Genomic DNA, 4,564 nt, shown 5'->3' with positions numbered 1-4,564 from the left:
TGGTGTTGTGCGGTGGCTCCATAGAACTCCGTCGAGTTCGTCGGCCCAATGACCCTTTTTCAGGTCTAAACATTTCTTAATGTCGTCGATGATGAGCTTGTTGGAGGATTCCGCTTGGCCGTTTCCCTGCAGGTAACGAGGGGTGGAAGGGCTTAATCGAATGTTCTATTTGCTGCAAAACTCCTTGAAGTTGTCTGACATGTACTGTGATCCATTATCAGTAACGATTTTATACGGTAGACCGTGGCGGCAGATAATGCTTTTTCAGACAAAACCATGGACTTCTTTGTCGGTGACTTGAGCGTAGGCTTCAGCTTCGATCCATCTGGTGAAATAATCTGTGAGGACGAGAATGAAACGCCGCTGGCGGGAGCAGGGAAGAGGTCCTATGATATCCATTGCCCATCGCATGAACGGGTACGGCGCGACCATCGTTCGTTACATTTCAGTTGGACAATGGATGCTTGGTGCGTGCCGTTTGTATTTGTCGCAGCTTCTGGCGTAGGACTCGCAATCTGCATTCATCGTCGGCCAGAAGAAGCCTAGGCTTCTCACTTTGATTGCTAATGCTCGTCCGCCCGAATGGTTTCCTCCAGCGCCTTCGTGTATTTCGGCCATAACCCTGACCGTTTCATTACCATGGGTACTTTACTCGCAGTCCATCGATGGGCACTGCGTGTTTTTAGTCGGCGGGATGCCCATTTCTCGGTTGGAAGTTCCCCCTTTGAGAGATAGTCGATGAACTCAGTTCGCCAGTCGGGGCCGAATCCATCAGTAACGAGCGTGTCGGTTTCGGTGACTGGGGCAACGATGATGGTTTGGTCCATCGAGATATCGATGCTCGGCTTCTCAATGCGGCGTATTGGAATGGTTCGTTTAACTTGGTTCCGAAGCTTGCTTCCAAGGGCTGCAAGGGCGTCGGCGCAGACGTTTTCTCCTCTAGGAACTTTGACGAGTTTGAAGAATTCAAACTCTGCGGCTAAGCCCTGTACTATCCTGAGGTGGGTGTCTATCCGATCGTTGCGGGCGTCGTAATCGCCCGCCCCCTTGTTAGTCGAAGATCCGTCGACATGCAGTGTCGATTTCGGGTTTGGGAGTGTGAGATCTTGCTCCAACTCTGGGGCCAATTCGATTAAGAAGTCTGCAAGAATCTGAGATTTCGCTGCGGATCTGTTCTTGTAAGTGATATCAAGCTCACCGAGTTCGATAGCCCACTTCGTTAGTCTTCCGGACCTGTTTGTATTTTGAAGTATTGTTCGGAGGGCCTGGTCGGTTAATACTTCCACCGAATGTGACTGAAAGTATGGGCAAAGCTTTCTCGCCGCTTCGACGACCGCTAGCGCTATCTTCTCCAGAGTTGGGTATCGCGTTTCTGGTCCGGTCATGCGCCTGCTTGTATAGAAGATTGGCTTTTGCTCACCACTGTCCTTTTTTATCAGAACGCTGTTGACTGCTGCTTGTGACACTGCGACGTAAAGAGATATAACGTCGCCGATATCTGGCTTGGCGAGAACGGGTGGTGTTGTCATATTATGCTTGACTTGAGTAAATGCCTCCTCGCATTTCTCATCCCAGATAAAGATTTTGTTACCTCGCAGGAGATCGTAGAATGGCAAGCATTTGTCAGTGGATCTGGAGATGAACCGGTTGAGTGCAGTTATCCTACCCGTATGCCGTTGTACTTCTCTACTATTTTTTGGGCTTGGGAGGTTCAAGACCGCGGAGATCTGCTTCGGGTTGGCTTCGATACCCCGCTGCGTGACTATGTATCCAAGGAACACGCCTGAGGAAACCCCGAACGTGCACTTTGCTGGGTTCAGTTTCATGCTGTATTTGTTGAGAGTTTCGAAGCAATCTTGAAAGTGACGGAGGTGATCAGCGGCGTGTAGCTACTTGCCAAGCATATCATCGATGTATACTTCCATGGTGACGCCCAGCTTGTCTGTGAACATTTTGTTCACAAGCCGTTGGTAGGTTGCTCCTGCGTTCTTCAAACCGAATGGCATGCCCATATAGCAGTAGGTTCCTCTATCCGTGATAAAGGCCATTTTTTCGCGATCGTCGGGGTGCATCATGATTTGGTTGTACCCAGAGAAAACGTCCATGAAGGTGAGCATCTCGTTTCCAGGCGTGGACTCGACTAAACGGTCGATGTTGGGAAGAGGATAGCTGTCCTTTGGGCATGCTTTATTTAAGTCTGTGAAGTCGACGCAGACGCACCACTTCCCATTCTTCTTTTTGACGACTACTGGATTTGCTAACCACTAGGGTAGCGCACCTCAGCAATTGAGCCAGCGCCGAGCAACCGGTCAACCTCTTCCTTTACAGCCTTTGACCTGTCGGGACCGAGCTTGCGTCGCTTCTGCCGGATAGGCTTGAATGTCGGGTCGACGTTTAGTTCATGAGTTGTTGTGGCCGGATCAATTCCTTTCATGTCTGACATGGACCACGCGAATGTGGACACATTCGCCTTGAGAAAGTTGAGAACTGGCCGCTGCATATCTTCAGACAGATAGGCACCAATCCTTGCGGTCCTGCTTGGATTGGTATCGTCAATAAGTAACTCGAGAACTTCGCCTTCCTGGGAGCAGGCTTTATAGGTTGGAGGAGAGACGAAGTTAACCGATAAAGACGTTCGTTGGAGTTTAACTGTGGCGACTAGGAGTTCCCTAACGGCTTTTTGATCTCCTCGCAGTGTTTTAATTTTTCCGTCCGTACCAGGGAACTTGACACACCGGTGATAAGTAGATGGAATGACCTGCATTGAGTGTATCCAGGGGGTTCCAAGTATAGCGTGGTGAGGGGCCTTCGTGCTTACAACGGCAAACTTGACAGTTTGAGTGACTCCACATGCGCGTACCGGAAGGCGGATTGTTCCCAGTGTTGTTTTGGAGGATTCGTTGAAGCCGGTTAATGTTCTGGAGGATGGTTTTATGTCGTTGAGATCGACTCCCATCTTCTGCAAAGTTCCTCGAAAGATGAGGTTGACGGAGCTTCCTGTATCGATGAGGACCTTGGTGGCGTCGTACTCCCCAATTGCAAGGACTACAAGAAGAGGGTCGTTGTGGGGTAAGTGAACCCCCTCAGCGTCATCCGGCGAAAAAGTTATCGGAGGGTGATTTGGCGGCCTAGTCGGCCACCTCTGCGAAGTCGCGACCTGTCGACGGTAATCCTTGATGGAGCAAACAGAGTTGCCGCAAGGAGGAGAACCGCCCATGATGACATTTAGCTGCTGTCGCGTTTTTACTTGCTTGGAGTCTAAGAAGGCGCGTAAATCGGTTGGTACGCTGCTGTCATTTTTTGATGATGGAATGTCGTTGTTTGACGTCTTAGTTTGCTCCAAACGCCTTCGGAGGTCAGTGGGTTTCGAACGATTGAGACGGATTCGAAGATCGCATGCTCCTGCATTGAGTTTATCTCGAAGGTCACCGTTCGAGCGTTCTTTGGGATCGGGGTCACCTGGTGAGATACGCCGGGACTTCCGTGCATTCAACATTGTTCGCAGATCATTGTGCGTGGAGTTGTTGCTATTTTCGGATTCGAACTTTCGTTTCAGAACATCTCTCAAATCTTCGAGTACAGGTGTGTCATCATTCTCATCGTCCGACGACAAGGTTTGCTGAGAGAGTATGACCTCAATGCGTCTGCGGTTAGCTGGTTGCTCTTCATCGGCTGAGGACTCTCCCTTGCCATTACTCTTCGGAGCATCCTCCTCGTCATCTCGTTGTTGAGTTTCGCTATGTCGACCTTTGCCTGTAGCTTTGCGCTGGGCTCTCCTTTCTTTATTCTTACTCTAGCTCTTGCCGTTCTTCGGTTTAGCCTTTAGGGGTTCGAACTTGAAGTCACCACTTGCTAGGGATGAGAGGTAGTGCGCATAGAGTGACTTGCACTCTGTCGTATCGTGCCCTTTGACGTCGTGATATTTGCAGTGTTTGGTGAGATCGACGGTTCTGGAAGGTCCTGCAGCTGAACCTGCTGCTATTGTAGTATGGGTCGAGCAAACGTCATCGACTGGTTTTTTCGGACGAATCGAACTCCCTTACCCACTTGTTCCATCCTTCTCCGCGGACTACGAGAGTTGAAATCGGCACGTTGTTCTCATTGACGACATACATGTATCCGTCTTTGCGGCCGTTTTTATCGATTGGAGCATGCTGGCGCAGTTCTTGTCGCGTGTTGGCATTTTTGGCCGCTGGATCTTTAGGTGCGTTCATCTTGCTGAGAATGGCGTTAGTATCTTCTTCCATTCGGATGAAATTATCAGAGCGCACGATAGCATCCTGGAGTGACGTAGTTGGGTTTTGGTATAAATCCTCTCGGAATTTAGAACGAACCCACAATGTGTTCCGCAGGGCGTCGATGGCAATACCGTCTGGAATTTCAATCCTCGAGACTATGGCTTTGAACTTCTCCATGTAGTCACAGAGGCTCTGGTCTTTGGTTTGGTTAAGGTTCCACAAGCTAGAGGCGGTAGCGCTGCGCTTGGTGAACATAATGTAAGTCTTGAGGAAAGTTGTTGACAAGTCGCGGAAGCTTCCGATGGAGTTTTCCTCTAACTGGGAGA

Source organism: Brassica oleracea, chromosome C1, assembly GCF_000695525.1.
Source record: "Brassica oleracea var. oleracea cultivar TO1000 chromosome C1, BOL, whole genome shotgun sequence".
Classification (NCBI taxonomy): Eukaryota; Viridiplantae; Streptophyta; class Magnoliopsida; order Brassicales; family Brassicaceae; genus Brassica; species Brassica oleracea.
Note: the sequence above shows the minus strand (reverse complement) of the source record.